The sequence below is a fragment of the Camelus ferus genome, chromosome 17 (assembly GCF_009834535.1).
Source record: "Camelus ferus isolate YT-003-E chromosome 17, BCGSAC_Cfer_1.0, whole genome shotgun sequence".
NCBI classification, from domain to species: domain Eukaryota; kingdom Metazoa; phylum Chordata; class Mammalia; order Artiodactyla; family Camelidae; genus Camelus; species Camelus ferus.
In genome coordinates this window covers 14250342-14267989 of record NC_045712.1, presented here as the reverse complement: position 1 = coordinate 14267989, position 17648 = coordinate 14250342, and the positions used below count along the sequence as shown (strand labels likewise).

The 17648-nt window shown below is 44.8% G+C and overlaps 1 protein-coding gene across 11 annotated transcripts in view; it reads right to left on the bottom strand.

Moving 5' to 3' along the window:
• Window positions 1–17648, bottom strand: part of PRICKLE2 (prickle planar cell polarity protein 2) — a 310745-nt gene that overhangs the window by 109164 nt on the left and 183933 nt on the right. The window contains exon 1 of one of the 11 annotated variants that reach the window (XM_014553833.2): window positions 2630–4737. The exons of 8 other annotated variants lie outside the window; for them this stretch is intronic. The gene's annotated coding sequence lies outside the window, so the exon portion shown is untranslated. Of the gene's footprint in view, window positions 1–1463; window positions 1598–2629; window positions 4738–17648 lie in introns of those variants that run through there. 2 more of the 11 variants (XM_014553831.2, XM_014553834.2) reach the window with 2 other exon arrangements.

The following is a 17648-nucleotide window of genomic DNA, read 5'->3' as shown; positions in this document are numbered from 1 at the left end:
AAAGACGAACGGCGACCTGGAGTGATCAACTCCCCATTCTAGGGAGAAAGAGCTTTATGCCAGACTCCTCCTCGGGCTCCTTTCATCATTCTCAATTTGTCCTTCAGACCTCTGCATTGGAGTTCCAGTTCACCCAATTTTAAAAGAAAGATGTAAACTGACTATACCTCAAATAAAAAAAAAATTTTTAAAAGATGTGCACAGAAAAGGAAGTAACAGCCATCAAATGGCATGCTCGCTGGCAGGAAAAGAGGAAGAGCGCATGGCTGGCGAAGATGTACTGGGTCAGCAGACACAGATCAAGGGCAGAGGGCTGGCTCATGCACAGGTGGGCAACGGAGGCCCATTCTTTTCCCTTAACAGCCGACCCACAAGCTAAAGTCACCCATTCGGTGGCAAAGGAAACCTTGGAACTTCTGAGGAGCCAGCCGATAGGATGAAGCCCATATTCAAAGGCCTCCCTGGATGGAGAAGAAAGTGCTTAGTGTCTGCACTGCCAAAAAGGAAAGAGCTCTCACACGCGACGTCGGATCAGAAGAGAGACGCGTACAGAAAACCAGAAATGCGTCAATTCCAATTGGGATCCCGCAGCATTTTCCATGTGACTTGTCAGCTGCCCAAACAGGGGGCCTTCCTTCTGGGGGCCTGAGCCCCCAGCTAGTGCTGACTGATTTTTCATTACACCATCCGGTCACTCTCAGTTCTGCAAAATACGGAAGCCCGGATAACACACTTTATTCTGTCAACTCATTCAATTCTGAGTGGGACTGGAGAGGGCACCTTTGCTGCTGGCTAAACCTCTTTGCAGACAAATGGATGTAAGCATACTGCCTTTTCAGGGGAATGTTGTTTTTTTTTTTTTTAGCAATAATGTTTATAATCATAATGGGAAGAAGGTAACAACGAGAACAACAGTAATAACTAACCAGTACCGAACATTCACTGCGTGGCTGGCACTGTGCTAGGTGCTTTTTTGTGCCATCTCATCAAATCCTTACACCTTGCCCTGTGCTTCTCCTGCTCTTTGCATTACAGAGGCAGGAAACAATATTCAGAACCTTAGCTCTAAGTATTTTCAGCTCTTTCTGAATCCAGAACCTGAGGCCTTGCTAAATAAACATCATCCCCTACGTCCGAATCTCTAAATTCCCTTCTTGTTCCTTAAGCTTCCATGATTGCATCTTCCTTCCACTATTTCTATTTTTTCCCCACTGTGTTGCATGGTAAACCTTTACAAACCCACCATTTCAAACAATGCTATTTTACAATTTCTGGTGACCCCACGACTGTTAACAGACTGTAATGCCTGATGGAGCCAACATGTTTCAATTTTCACATTAAAAAAAAAAAATTTCCAAGGGGAAAGAGCAGTAGATGGAAAGGCAAAACCTTTACAAGCACTCGAGAAGGCATTAAAATCCAAATTTCCAAAATATAGTAATTCCGTCAAAGTTGTGACTTACTCTGGAGCCCAAGGGGACACTCATCCTGACCCATCTGTGAAAGCCATCAGCAGCCAGTAAGCCTTCTGGCAAGCAGGATTAGAGCAGCCAGTTCAGCCTCCAGCAACGAGGCCAGGCTGCTTCATTTAGTTGAAGTCTCTCTGAGATGGTTTAAAACTCTCTGGGAAGAGAGATTCAAGCAAAGCAAATTGCAGCCTTACAAGCTGCAGCTTCAGTACATGACAGTTCCTGTCTATACACTCACAGCACACTGGGGCCCTCCCCTGACTGTGGCCACGGCTGCACTGACTAGAAGCAGAACCCTCTCGTGGGGAGGGTGGGGGTGGAATCACGTACAAGGCAAAGTTATACAAGACCCATGCTTGGACCAGCGGATGGCACCACAGCTGGAACGGATCACTTATCCCAGTGTGATTTGGCCCAACCGGGGTTACTTATGGTTCATAAAGGTCCCACAGACCCCCGCATATTCTAAGATCACATAACAGAGAATAATGGGATTAAAAATCTGTATTTCATCCTGAGACCTCCATGGCAGATTAGTGATGCTGCGATCGGCTTGGGGGAAACCCAGAGCAAGGAGAGCTCACTGTGAACACTCCTCCAAGAAACCCAACGTGGAGAACGCACTGAGTCATGTGTCTCAGCCTGGCTGTGCGGTCATACACTGGAGCTCTGTCACCATTTCTAATCTGAAAACATCGGCTAAAATTAAACCTGAATAATTCCAGCGCCATTTCTTTACCTGGAAGTCTCAGCTAAGTCTTCATTTTTCAGAGCCTCTAATGATTTCTGACATCCTGAGCTGAAATGACTCCTGCCCATGAACACAGCCAGGTGTGTGTTGGGTTTTTAAACCCTCTCCTCTTTTATTATTATTATTATTATTTCTTTAAAGATAGCTGCACTTCTTTTTAGGGTAAAGCTGCTTCTAAAGCACTGAGACTTAAGCATTTCTTCAGGACTCCCTAGAGCTGTGAAATGTCACTTTGCAATTGAGCTTTCTAATAAGCATAGAAAGGGAAGAGGTGCAGAAGGGCCACTGCCTGGCCAAGATAACGGAGCCCCGATGTTCTTCCCCCAGCCAAAACCTCTAGATCTGGCTTTCTCATCCTCCCTAAAAAATATGCTGCTGTGCAACGTGTGAATTAGAACAAATTTCTTACCTACCTCAAGGGTCCGTGAAACGACCAGTCTGAGTGGAAGCTTCCGCCAGACCCTCTGAGCTTGTCAATTGCCCCAGTTCACTTTCTCCCTGGGTCTGGCTTCTAAGAACGCAAGCAGGACTGCAGGCAGCCAACGCATCTCCTTCTGGAAGCCCTTCTCCAAATCTGGACCCTTCCTGCAGCCAGCAGCAGCTGGCTCAAGCCCGAGCCGCTCTGCCTCCGCTCGTGGAAACAGCACGGCTGGACGGAGAGAGAGACCCTCCTCGGATCCACCAAGCAGGGGGAAAAGTGTGACTTCTCCCCGTCTCCTTCGGATCCGGATCCGATCGCCTTCCTCAGAGCCCCCGTTTCGTCTAACTCCCCTTCTTCACGACAATCTGTAGGAAGTCACAGACTCCGGCTTCAGCGTCACTAACTGATCCCGAGCCAGACCCCGGGGCGACCAGTCAGCTGGTTGCAGGGCCCAAGACACTGAACCAGGAAATGTGCAGCTGCGCCAAAAAAAAAAAAATAAATAAAAAAAAATAAAATAATAATAATAATAACCGTCGGCGGAGCTGCCGAAGTCGCCGTTGCAGTGCCCGCATCCTCCGCATGCTAATGAGGCCGTGACGTCAGCCAGTCAGTCACGGCATCTGGACGTCCCGTCCCGTCCCCTCTGCCCAGCGCCGAGATTTATTTACATGTAAATTAGCCTCGCCTTCCAAATCAATAATCCCCAGGACAGGAAGAGGGGAAGAAAACCTTTGCAGGATGCAAAGGCCCCCAGCTAACGCAGTCTCCAAAGGAGCACAAAAATATCACATACAAGAAGAGAGGCTTTAAAGATACACGCCTTTTTTTTTTTTCTTTTCTTTTTTTTTTCTCTTTAGAGGCTGTGCTATTATGTGCCGCAGATCAGATCTGGGCACAGTTACCGACCTGAGAGCCTGTTTCTGATTATATGCTGCACCAGTCCAGGAGTGGAATCAGGGCTTCCCCCCACCCCACAAAAGCTGTGCTGAGCCTTCAAATGCCTCTACTTTCTTTTTCTCTCTTCTCTCTCTCCAACTTTTATTTCAGGCTATTTGTTGTTTTGAGACTGGGTCATCCTTTAATTTTTGCACCCCTCCTCCCCCATCCACAGACAAAACCCAAGTGACTGCTTTTCTCACACGCTTGGGTGTGGAATTAGTCAACCCCTCTGTCAACCCTTGACCCCAGCTCCAAGTCAGCATGAGAGATGACAAAGCATAAACCTTTCCAGGGGCTTCTGAGGACACTTAGGCCCTTAGAAAACACTGCTTTCCAACTCTCCATTTTACAGATTAGGAAACTGAGGCTTTGAGTGGAGAAGAGAGTTTTCCAAGGTCACACAGGGAGTTCAGCAAGGATGGGCCAGAATTCACATTTCCTGGACCTCAGTCGGGAGCTCTGTTAAATACTTTTGGGTTTCAAATCTCCATCTTTCTGCACCAACAAAGAAGTCTAACCAAGCAATCAGGAGGAAAGAACTCTACAGTATGGGGTGGTGCTGGGTTCGAATCCTAGCTTTGTTTCCTGCTAGAGGTGTGACCCTGGGCGAGTCACTTTAACTCTTGGGGTCTTCAGTTTCTTCATCTGTACCACCCCTCCATTTCATAAATACTGTCTGAGCACCTACTCTGTGCCAAGAGTTGTTCTAAGGACTAGGTCTAGAGACAGTGTTTGCTTTGAGCTCTAGTACAATAGACGGAAAAATACTGACTGGCACTGCGGTGAGGATGGATACAATGCCAATATCACTAAGTAAGTTTTGATATTTTGGATGAGGTCAGAAGAACTCACAAAGGTTTTCCTTCCACTAGGATAGCCACTGTATCTCTCCTCTGAGTATTTCTGTGGTCATCTTTGTTTAAAATCAACTGTTCTTTCAGTGCTGCCTCTGCAGAATGCTGGACCAGGGGAGAGGCAAGAGCCAACATTCTAGACTCTATGCCTGTGAGTTCAAAGCGCCAGGGTTCCCTAGGAGGAAGGTGAGGGAGGGGCTGAGTAGGCTGGGAGACAGGTATGTTCCATCATGCCCAGAAGTGTGCCCGAGGACAAAGCTGCCAGCCCGGCTCCTTGCCCACCCTCCCCCGCCTGAAGAACCCACTCTGATGAGCTCTGCCCTTCCAGCTGGAGTTCTTGAAGCTTCAAATGAATTTCTTTGTTGAATGTGGGGAAGTTAAATTATGCCTTTTGTTATATATAATTGTATTAATAATGCTTAATAACTTCTTTCAAACTGCTTCTCCCTGGTTCACAGAAGACCTTTCATGGTGAAAATCATGGGACCTGGAATAACTTTTAACTAATAGAAACTGAATACAAGGGGATGAGTCACACTCTGCTGTAGCGCTCCATCACACAGAACTCAGAGCAGGTAGAGAGACGGATGGCGCCGCCAGACCTCAATATCCTTCAAGAAGATTACCAAATATAACAGTTTGGGGCCACCACTGGCCAAGGCGGAACGGTGACACCCTACTCTGGTGTGGCCATGGACAAGTCATTTCAACTTTCTAGGCCCCCGCTTCTTCATGTGAAGATGGGCCCCACTGCTCTCGGATGTTCTTTTTGGCATGATCCTGTGAGCATTATGAGGAGCAATTCACAAGTGATGGACAGGAAAGCAATGAAGAGGAAAGCTGGCGCAGGGAGAGGGAAACGAGACTCATCTTCATGTGCAGTAGATCTGACACGTGACTATCCACTTCTTAAGAGGGGACAATATGACACGGGGTCTGGAATGGAGCGCCTGGGGTCAGACCCTGGCTCTGACATTTGCTAACTCTCGGATTGGGGGCCTGAGATTCTCATCTATAACAGGGGACCATAAAACTGCCTACCCTTGGGAGGAGGGTATGGGTCACTGGTAGAGCACGTGCTTAGGTCCTGGGGTTCAATCCCCAGTATCTACGTTAAAAAAAAAAAAAAGGCTGCCTACCGTTGCAGAGCTATTTTGACGATCAAGTGATACTCTGCGTGAAGGAGTGACCGCTGAGCCTAGGACACAGTGAACGTTCAGGAAATGTTAGCTACTGGTAGTGGAACGGATGCTCTTTCGCTGTTTACTTTTGCACCAATGAGTTAGTGACTAGAAAAGTTCACAAGGCAGGAGGAAGTGGATAAATGAAGACTGCCAAATCTTTCCATTCCTAGGGCATGACTCAAAGTTTCACCTAATGTAGGTGAGATGAAACAACACAGACAACTTTCCAATGACTGAAACCGGGAAGAAAGCAGGAACCACCACCAGGACGCACCAAGGGTCTCTTCTTCTGAAGCTGGACAGTAGGGCAAGACGACTCTGTTTCTGGGAAGGATGGGTGCATCCATCATCCATCCATTCATGTATCCACTCACTCATTAAATGAGCTCCCACTTGTCAGACACTGCGTCAGGCCTCAGGGACATCATGGGGACCAAGAAAGGCATGGGGCCTGCCTTAAAAAAGCTTAGAAATGAGAGGGGAAGACAATGAAGTAATCAATTAAGAGTAGAGTGAGATGCGTGTTCTGATGGGCACACGCAGAGCTCTCGACAGTCTAATTGCAATCAGGAGGGGGATGCTGCAAAATCACGTTGCCAACGTCCTTTTGACAGCATGTGCCCTGTGAGCGCAGCTTGGAGGTAGGGATGCTGGAGATCTGGGCACCACCCTTGCAGAGATGACTGAAATCACAAAATCTGGGGATTGAGAATTCCTTGTGACAATTATTTTCATCCTGGAGACCATTCTATTTCAGGATTTGGGGAACATATGCTGTTAGGTATTAGACAAGGTGAAGCAACAACTACTTTGGAAATTTCAGAGATGTGATAAGTAGGGACAAAACTCACAACGTTTTTACACAGAAGAGTGAAATTCCACATTTGTGACAATGAGCTCCTGGGGGTGGGGGGCAGGGGAGAACAGGCAATGCATGTAAGACCTAACAACCTGAAAAACTGTATTCAGTTTCTTGTAATGAGCCGTAATGGAAAAGACAGTGAAAAAATATATATATATATGTATGCATATGCATAACTGAATCCCTTTGCTGTTCACCTGAAACTAACACTGGAAATCAACTACACTTCAATAAAAAATAGGAATTTAAAAAAGAAAAACAAGATCGCACAATATGGTATTTACATAAATGACCATTACTGCATACAGTACATAGAAAGAGAGAAAAGAAAGACAAGACTGACTGTGGCTGAGGCGATCAGAAACCAGGAAAAGTGATCTGAATCACGTTGAAGGTCAAAAACATTTTTTTTTTGTAATTAAAAAAAAAAAACAAACAAGGTTATGGAGGGGAAGGCCTTACTAATGACACAAAATCCAGAAGCTGTAAGTGAAAAAAGTGCTCCAAGTGCCAAGGTCAAGTTTTAGCTCGAGAGAGAGGGCTGCACAAATGCGGTATTAAAAGACTCCTCTGCAAGAGCACAAGACGGCGGAGTGGCACCAACAGGACACTGGCAGGTAATGACAGAGAGCCCGCTTCGTACATGCGAGAAAATCAAATCACCTTTCCATTCCAGCCAGCATTAGTCAAAATCTTGTTAGAGGATTATGGGGCAAGGGTAATGGAATCACTCACTGCTGGTTAAGCTTACATGGGAGAAGCGGAGAAGCGTAAGTGATGACAAGGACTGCGGCCTCCTGGATGAAGGGCTGTCATGAGGACGGTCATAATGAACAATTTTTATCTCCATCTCCATAGGTGTAAAATAAGAAGGGATGGATTTTAAATGAACTCAAGAGGGACTGCACTTGGCCCGCAGGAAGACTTTTGAATCCTGAGATGGTAAGGACTGGCATGGGTCACTCAAGGCAACGGAAGCATCTTGATCTTAGGAGCACTTTACAAAGATAAAGGCATCACTAGTCCTGGCTGCTTTAGATCAGCACCTTCCGGCCCTGCTATCGTGACATCCTAATTACTATGAGGGATATGATCAAAGTTTCAAACCACTTATCTAATAAAGGGCTTAAGTTCATTTCAGTTTACTTTATTTAAAAAAGGTATATATGTGTAATTAATATATATATATACACACATACACATACTCTAAGTATATAATATATATTATATATTTTTAAAGAACATATTCTTTGAAACTTTTTATTATGTATGTATGTATATATATGTGTGTATAGAGAGAGAGAGGAGAGAGATTGATTTATACAGTTTTAAATAATCCACTCAAGAGTGGTTTTCTCAAGTGAGATTTCAAAAGTCAGTAAATGTTTCAAAATGAGGGAGAGGAGGCGTACAAAGAATTACTGTATGAGTTGGGATGGGCTAGACTAGTATGCAGCAACAATCACAGACAGGCCTCAGAGATTAAACACGAGGAAAACTGACAGGTCGCTCTTGCAAAGTTGGCAGGAAGGCCAAAGCCTCGCCAGGCACCTGTATTCCAAGCAGTGACTCAGGGACCTAGGCTGCTTCCTTCTCGTCCGTCTGTGATCCTAACACATCATTTCCAGGTTACAGCAATAGAAGAAGAGAGAACTGGGGAGGCTGCTGGGCGCCTCAGCTTGGTGGTGAATGACATCACTTCAACTGGTCAAATAATCCCGCGACCTCACCCAGCTGCAAGGGGCCTGGGAAGTGTCTATCCAGAAAGAGGAGGAAAAGGAAACCATGAGGAGGCCTGGTAATGCCCACCACAGCTGTCAATATTTATTTTTGCATGTAAATTCCTTTTTTTAAAAATACACAGGCTTCTAAACCTATAATGTCTTAAAACAAAGGGATGTTTATCATCAAAGAAATGATAAATAGTCCTAAATGAATACTAGAGATCAAAGTTGCATCTGTTTTGCCCCAAAAGGGAGGAAACAAAGAAAATATTCTCGATTTTTATTAACTTCCGAGCAACATCTAACCCACATAAGCAAAGAGAAAATAAATGAAACTTGTAAAGCTTCTCTACTGTAGGTAAAGATAAATAAGGCACCCAAAGGCAGAAATGCCTTTGGAAATAAAAGGAACGCTCCGAAGAGATTCTCCTCAATAGATTCTAACCACTTTTCCAATACAGACTTAAAATAACCTGCCTCGTGTAAACGGGTGGTGCGTTGTCACTGAAGGGACCCAACAAAAAGACCTGAATTCAAATCCACCTGTATTACCTCCCACCTGCATGACCTTGGTAATTAACAGCCACGCACCTTTTCTAAGCCTCAGTTTCTCCATCTACAGAATGGAGACATCTATCTACCAAAGTCTGTATGTAGGCTTAGATGAGTTACTTTATATGAAGAGCTTTGTAGGGTACCTCACATATAATAGGATATACTATAGTGGCATGGACTATACTCCCCACTTGGTTTTCAGAGAAGGGAGGAAGAATGAGAGGTTCAATGATAAATGATAAAATTGTTCACGATAAACAGAAGGATGACACTCCCCACAGCACATCTTCTTTTACATCCATTTGTATCCGATTCCATGATCATAAATGCCCCTCAGACCCTGGACACATTTCTGTATCTTGTGAAAAATAACCTGACACACTTTAAATCCCAAAAACGAGGCCTTCCTTTTCTTTTTTCCACCATCTTAGGAATCAGCTATATGTCATACATTTTAATCATCCTTGATCCTAATCATCTAATGCACAAAATTTCAATACAGCCTTTTATCCTCTTTTAATTACATTAATTAAAAGGAGAAATATGGACAAGCAAGCATGGGTAAATCAAAATGAAAGACAGCTGAAGGTTTTGCTCCCTTCTCCCCGAAGATTAAAAACTGCACCAATGATTTAAACATGCTTACCACTGCACAGCTCCATGAAAATATTGTTAAAGGGACATGACGTGCGAGCAAATGTTACTTTTGTTTTAGATAAAGAAAGCTGCACTTACTACAGCGGCTTTTTGGAACTACTAATTTTCATTAAACAGGAGGATAAAACACTGGACTCTCTCTATGTAAAGGACCAGGAGAACACACAAGGACTGCACAGGGATGATCTGCACTTTCTAAATGCAGTCACTCAAGTTCCAGCATGATTCTTTTGGGAGAGAATGCCAGTAAAATGGAAGATACCCCAGGAAAAAACTGAAAAACAAAACAAAAACAAACCTCTCAGCCTCATAAAATAGCAAATCGGCAACACAGATCTGTCTCGGGAAAATTATCCTGGAACACCAAATGTCACAGAAGTACAAACTGATGTATTGTTTTTCTTCAGGAATGAGAAGGACTTACATCCCAGGTGTTTTGCACACTTTATCTCATTTAGTCCTCATCATAATCCCAAACTGTAGCTTTGATTACCCCCTAGTGTACAAATGAGGATACTGAGGTTCAAAGGGGACAAAAGAATGACACAAGGAACCACAGCTGGGATGTGGTCCTGGGTCTGATTACCAAATCCATATTTCTTCCTCTGATTCAAAGGTTCTCAGCCATCCTTTCAAAAGCCAGGTGTGTTCCAATCACAGTGTGGTATGTCAGAAATAACTATTAAAAACAGAGGAAAATGCGGAAGGTTCTTTGGTCATCCAGATTAGATGAATTCCTTTGTACAAAACTGACAGTACCACTGTTTGAGACTTGTGTCCTTTCCTTTGGAACTTGTTTCCTGTTTCATAGTTTCTACAGCCTTGGTTAGCGGTTCTGGGCCATCCTTGTTCAATGTGAATGGTTACCTGATTAATCTCTCTCTCTCTAACTAGACTAGACGTCTGTGAGGGCATGGACAACACTTTTTGGGTTCACCCTTCTATTCCAAGCACCTAGGACAGTGCCCGGTGACCTGACAGCTAATGGGTATGGGCTGAATGAATAAAGTTTGTCAATGATTTTTCTTGTCTAGAAATGAGAGGGAATACAGGATTATTCCTGTAAGAACATCTCTCTGCTCATCTGCATTCCAACATGATTTTGTGAGTAGGAAAGGCAAGGATGGAGTTAACCTCTCCGACTTTCTTAGTTTAGCTTCCAGGATGTCACGGTCTCCTGGTTTCCCTCCTACCCTCTGGCTGTTCTTCCTCAGTCCCTTTTGCTTTTTCTTCCTCATCCCCCTGACTGCTAAACACTGGAATACCTCCGGGCTCAGTCCTGGGACCGCTACTCTTTTCTGCCTACATTCACTTCTTTATTCTGGTCCAGGGTCTTAAATACCTTCTCCAGGTTGATGACTCCAGGACAGACTTATTCCATGAAGTCAAGGTTTACAGATCCACCTGCCTACGTCACATCTACATTAGGATGTCTGAAAGCCTTCTCAAATTTAACAGGTCCGTATCTTCGTTCTTAACATCGCCTCCAAATCGTCTCCATTTGCAATATTCATTATCTCAGTTATCAGCAACTCCATCTTTCCTGATTAAGAACAAACACCTTCCAGTTACCCTTCACTCTTTTCTTCCTCTTGCCTTTGACATCTAATCCAAGAGTTGGCAAGCCACATCTCACCAGCCAATTCCAGTCTGCTTCGTGTTTTTGCAAATACCATTTTATTGGCGCACAATCACGCCCATTCATTTATTTATCATCTGCAGCTGCATTCATGCGTCAACAGAACTGAGTAGTTGCAACAGAGACTGTCTGGCCTGCAAAGCCAAATAGATTTACTCTCTGACCCCTTACACTGAGTATTTTGTAATCCTTGACCAGCCCTGTGGGCTGGCTCTGTCTTCAAAACGTATGCAGAATCTGACATCACTCCACCATGTTCACAAGTCTCACCACCAGATGCAAGCCACCATCAACTCTCGCCTCTACCTGGTCTACCCCGCTCCAAGCCCCCACCGTCTTTCTCCTAGATGGAGATGCAAGCCACCATCAATCTCACCCCTACCCAGTCTACTCTTGCCCCTCTTCAGTCTATTCACAAAACTGCAACCATAATGATTCTCTGAAAACAAACATCAGAGCATATCACACTTCTCTCAAAATCCACCAAGGCTGCTCATCTCAGAGTAAGACCCTTGAGATCTAGGCCTTCTCATGGCTTCTCTGACACCATTTCCTGCCACTCTCTGCCCTGTTGTCACTCAAACACTGGTCCCCAAACTCACCAGGCACATGCCTGCCTCCAGGTCTTTGCAGTTGCTCTTCCCTCTGTCTGAAATGTTCCTCCGGCAGATAGCAGCCTGGCTTACTCATCTTTTCAAGTCTTAAAACTGTCACCCCCGTGAGGGCTTCCCATCCTATCTGAGACTGTCCTTCCTCCCACCTTCCTAATACTGCCAAACTTTTTCCTTATTTTTCTCCTTAGCACTTAGTGATCTTAAAATTGTACTGAGATACAATTTACAAACCACACAATTCACCCATTTAAAGTATACAATTCAACAGGTGTTAGTATATTCATACAGTTGTACAACCATTATCACAATCTGATTTTAGAACACTTTTACCAACCCCAAAAGAAACCCCTTCTCAATGAGTAAACACCTTCTGTTTGCCCCAGCTCGAGCCCTAGGCAAACCCCCATCTGCCTTCCGTCTCTTGAAATTTAACGATTCTGAATATGTCACAGAAATGGAATCATATAATATGTGACCTTTTGTAGCTGCCTTCTTTCATTTAGTGTAATACTTGCAAGGTTGGTTCATCCATGTTGCAGCTTGGAACAGAGCTTCATTGTTTTTGTACTGCTGAAACATATTTCACTGCATGGAGATAACATTTTACTCATCCATTCATCATGTCCATCATGATGGACCTCTGGGTTGTTTCGACTCTTTGACAATTATCGATTATGCTATTGTCAACAGTGGTGTCCAAGTTTTTGTGGGGATGTAGGTTTTCACTTTTCTTGGGTATGTATCTAGGAATGGAACTGCCGAGTCAGGTGGTAAGTAACTCTGTTTAACCTTTTAAGGGACTATGAAGGTCTTCGCTGAGACAGCCAAATCCGCTCTTAATTCTGTTGGGGTCCCCTTGTAAGTGATTAGTCGTTTTTTCTTGCTGCTTTCAAGACTTTCTCTTTGTCTTTCAACATTTTGACTGATGTGTCTCAGTGTGGTTCTCTTTGCATTTGCTTTCTTGGAGTGCATTAGCTTACTGTATGTGTAGATTAATATTTTGTTTTCTACCATTATTTCTTCAAATTTCTTTTCTGTTCCTTTTTCCTCTCTCTTTTTTAACTAGTCCCATCATACATATGTTGGTATGTTTATTGGTATTTCACATTTCTCAAATTTAATAATATCTCTTTATTTTTCCTGTTCTTCAGATTGCATAAGCTTTTATCAATTTACCTTCAAGTTTGCAGATTCTTGCTTCCTCCACATTAAATCTAAGTGAAATTTTCATTTCAGTTATTTTACTTTTAGCTCTAAACTTTCCAATCTTTAAATAATTCTTTTAAAAAAATAATTTCTCTTTATTGATATTCTCTATTTGATAAGACATTGTCACTATGCTTTCCTTTATTTCTTCAGACATAGTTTCCTAGAGTTCTTCGAATATATTTATAATAGCTGACATGAAGTCTTTGGTAAATCTGACATTTAGGCCCCCTCACAGACAGTTTCTTTTGCCTATGTTTTTTTCCTGTGTATTGATCACACTTTGTTTCTTTGTATGACTCAAGATACTTTTTTGAGAACTGAATATTTTAGATAATACATTGTAGTACTTCTGGCTACTGACTCCCTCTTCTTTTTTCTGGAGCTTGTTGTTTTTTGCTTATTTGCTTAGTGACCAGCTAGACAAGTTGAGTGAAGCCTGTTTCCTCTGCAGTGTGCAGCCTCTGATGTTGCCTCTCAAAGGGCATGGGCACAATCTCGCTGAGCACCTGGCTGGTCTATGTTTATTGGTATTACACCCAGCTATTAGCCTTCACTAACTGTTAGCTGATTGTTCTATTGTTTTCACCAGTACCTTGGGGCATAAATTGCTCCACAGTGATCTGACTCAAGTAGGGCTCCTGTCCAGGGACAGGGTGTTGCCAGTCTTTGAGGTTGTCCCTCCCAGGGGGAAACCATAGCCCTAGATCGAGATCTAGGTGGAGATGTGGCCCCTCCTTCTTGGCTGCCTTCCTCTAAAATAGTTTCCATCACACTGATCTGTATTGAGGGGAACAGGGGAGATCAGTGAGTCATGGCTCAAATGTCACACACGCTCTGTTCTTACCAAGATTTAGTAGATTTTCTTGAACAGGTTTCTCCACCTGCTGCATACCCTTGGGACAATTTCTAGAAACCATAAAGGTTTGTTTTTTTAGTAAGTAACTTTCAGCAGTCAAACAACCGTTTCCCTAATTAAAGGGTCTACTTGAGCTCCTCACAATGCCATTTGGAAGTTGACACCCAGTACTAGGCACTCTTAAATCACTGTATGTTTTATTTGTTTACATTGCTATGTGATCCGATTCCCTACGGGGCCCTGGAATGCAAGCTCCACGTCGCAGGTTGCGGGGGGTGGCGCTGGGGGCAGAATTTTTGTCAGTTTCACTCAGCACCCTAACTTCAAAGCCTGCAACAGTGCCTGGCACTCAGTAGGCCTTCAGTAAATATGGGTTGAGCGAATGATGTGCCCATGGCCCACAGCCAGTCCTGTGTATGCTGTGGCCGACCACAAGTTGCCACAGCTGATGATCCATTCATGGCTGTGACAATTATGAATAACTGCAGTCCTATATTTCCACATAACATTTGCTTGCAATTTCCGCAGAAGCTGATCACAGCCCTGGGAGACTGTCACACCTGTGAATGTCACCAGGCAGATGACTGATGGAGAAGAAAGACTGAGATTTATAGCTAGAGCAGACATATCCCTCAACCCACCGTGCTGGAGTGCACCTTGGCAACTTTTCATCTTAAATATTCTTTAAATCTATAAATAGCTTGCTATAAAGGGCATCTAATTTATCGTGGTTTGAAAGAAAGTCCTGCTGTCATGGAACTCGCCCTGGAATTGGAATCAGGAAGCCTGTGTTTGATCCTGGGCTCTGGCTCTTGCTGTCTGTGTGCCACTGGGCAAGTTACTTAAACTCTGTTTTTCAGATGCCTCCTTTGAAAAACATGAATAATGAGAACTGACTGTAACATTTTTTTCTTGTTATATGAGCTCAAACAATCTTGACAAGGCATTTTGCAGTGTTCGGCATACCAGGAGGACTCAATGAGTGTTAGGTACTGTTATTATTATATGTAAAACAGAAACCAGAGACCTGCCCAGCCATCATACTGGGGTGATCTGTGCATTTAATGAGTGGCTATGAAGGTGGATTGCTCGTATGATGTATTATGCAAAATTACCTTCCTGGAGCTACAGAACTAAGTCTTCTTGGCTCGCTGGGCTGAGAAAAAGCCTCACTAGTGTTTGCTTCAGTTCCAGTCTATCATTCCCCTCCTCCAGGCCTGTGCTCCCATTCCTCAGCCCCCAGGTTAAATGAGGCCCTGCAGAACCTGGGAATTCTGCCTCAAGACCCTCCCATTCCCCTAAGGAGCAAGCTCCTTGAACACCATCTGTCTCCCAGTCTCCATCTTGCTCAGCAGAGGACCGGGCCAAGGCAGAGTCCAAACTACAAAAAAAAAAAAAAAAAAAAAAAAAAAGGCTTCATAACTTGAACTTCCAGCCGAAACAAGCAGTGGCAGAGGTTTACTTATGCATCGTAACCTGCTTCCCTTCAGAGAAGCAGGCAGTGTTTGGCCTCACATGGGGGCATTTGAGCCACCAGGAGAGCCAGTGTCGGGAGGAGGGAGAGAGTTTCCCGGTGGCCAGGACTTCTGGGTACCAGGCACTCTGTCAGGTAGGATGAATCCAAGGGCAACTCCTGCCTCTGCACCTTATTATTAGCTGTGTGAAACGGGACAAGTCACTTTTTCTCTCTGAGCCTCATGTGACAGTCTCTGTCTCATGGACTTTATGGATTATATGAGAAAACACAGGTACGGTTGCCAAGCACACAGCAGGTTCTTTAAAAATGCTAATCAAGTCTGAGGGCAAATGTAGCATCAGTCAGGACAGTGAGGCATGATCCAAAGCCCTCCGGCTGGAGGGGCCATCAGCGCCCACGGATCAGTCCCCACCCCGGGCTGAGCTCCTCCCCAGCTGAACGGCCTTCAGACTCCCTGACAGCCAGGGCACATTTTCCCGCTGCCTCGTTTATTCCTCCTGCTCCCCCTGACACCAATACAAGCTGGAGCCCTGCTGGGGTGTCTTCAAGGTCACCGGGGGACAGGCCCATATGGATGTCAGAGCAGGCTGCTGTAGTGAATTATTTAGCGCCCCTTCTCCAAGGGAGCAGCTCCTGACTCATCAGGCAGGGGCACATTCCTCTTCCCTTAAATGGCACACGCGGAGCCTTGCTGGGGGCTGAGGCTGGCAGAGTCTTCACTGCTCAGCTCATCACAGCTGGGGCAGCTGTAGAAGGAAGGGCTGTTAGGAGCCTAGCCAAAAACAAGATGCACAGAAGGGGTTCAGCTGGCTGCAGTCAGGGGTGCCACGTTACTGGCAACCAGAAACACCAAGAATGAAAGGTTAGAGTCTGCTCGTGATCCGATGCATCCTCCCTGAGAAGATGGAGTGCTGCTTGGAGGGACCCCTTGGCAGAGCCAAATCAGAACCACCAGGGGCTACCTGCAGACAGTCCAAAGGCTTTGGGAAATCTCTTAAAGTGACTGCTCTCAGGAGTACCTCGCCATAAGGACATAAGTGGAGAGAAGATGTATAAGCCAGATTTATAGGTCATATTTACTGCCTTCACAACATCTCACTTAACCCTCAGGACAATCCTTCAAGGTTACATCAATCGTTCTTTATCACAGGCAAAGAAACTGAGGCTTGGAGAAATCAAAATAGCTACTAGTGTTCATCTAACTTCTGAATCTATTTCCTCTTTTTTTTCCCCCTCCAATTCATTGCTGTTCTTTAAATTTCCATTTGGCCAGCGGAATCCGTTCTTCCGACTCCATCCATCCCAGGTTTGGGCTGATCTGGATGTTAAGGCGCACTGGGTTTGGCCAGTTATGGGGATGACACTGACCCTCCAGGAGACTAAGCAGGCCAAGGAGAGCAGCTGGAAGAACAAGGTGCCCCAGGACTAATGGCCACGTTCCTGCCCTTGTTGCGAACGCAGGCTCGGCCAGCGACAGCCCCTCTTCATGGGGACGCAGGAAATACAGGCACAGCTTGGCAATACTGCATATTCACTCTGAGTCCGCAGCAATAAAGTAAAGATCGCAATAAAGCCAGTCAATGAACTTTTTGGTTTCCCAGTGCCTATAAAAGTTATGTTTACACTACACTGTAGTCTACTAAGTGTGCAAATAGCATTACGTCTGGAAAAAAAAACAGCAATGTACATATCCTTATTAAAAAATACTTATTGCTAAAAAACACTAACCACCACCTGCGCATTCAGTGAAGGCATAATCTTTTCGCAATGGTAATAATATCAAAGATCACTGATCAAAGATCACCCTAACGAACATAATCATAATGCGAAAGTCTGAAATATTGTGCAAACTACCAAAAGGTGACACAGAAACACGAAGTGAGCACATGTTGTTGGAAAAAAATGGTGCCAACAGACTCGCTCCAGGCAGGGTTGCCACAAATCTTCAATTTATAAAAAACAAAAACAAAAACAAAAACAAAAACAAAAACACTGTACCCGCAAAGCCCAACAAAGCGAAGCGCAATGAAATGAGGTGCTGAGCACTTTCCATGCTGTTAGAGCCATTTACAGGCTAATGAAGTGGGGCCTGGATGCTCTTCAAAGTGAGGAAACGCAGCAACTCTGCTGGACCCTAAGGATCCAGAGAATGCTTCCTGTCCCTGTGGGGGCCAGGCAGGGCCTCAGTGCATCTGGCCCCGGGGTTCTACAGCATCCCTTCCTCTCCCTTGGCCAATCCAGTCACCTGCCTGCTGGAGCGAGTGAGTGCACTCCAGCCTCCCCCACAGCACGGCGTGTCTGAGTTCTTGGGTGTCCAGTGCGACCCTGGACCAGCGGAATCCGCTCCCCCAGGGAATCTGTTGACCAGGCAGAGTCCCAGGCCCCACCCGGACCTACTGAATCTGGAGGAGGAGCCTGGTCACCCCGGTTTGCA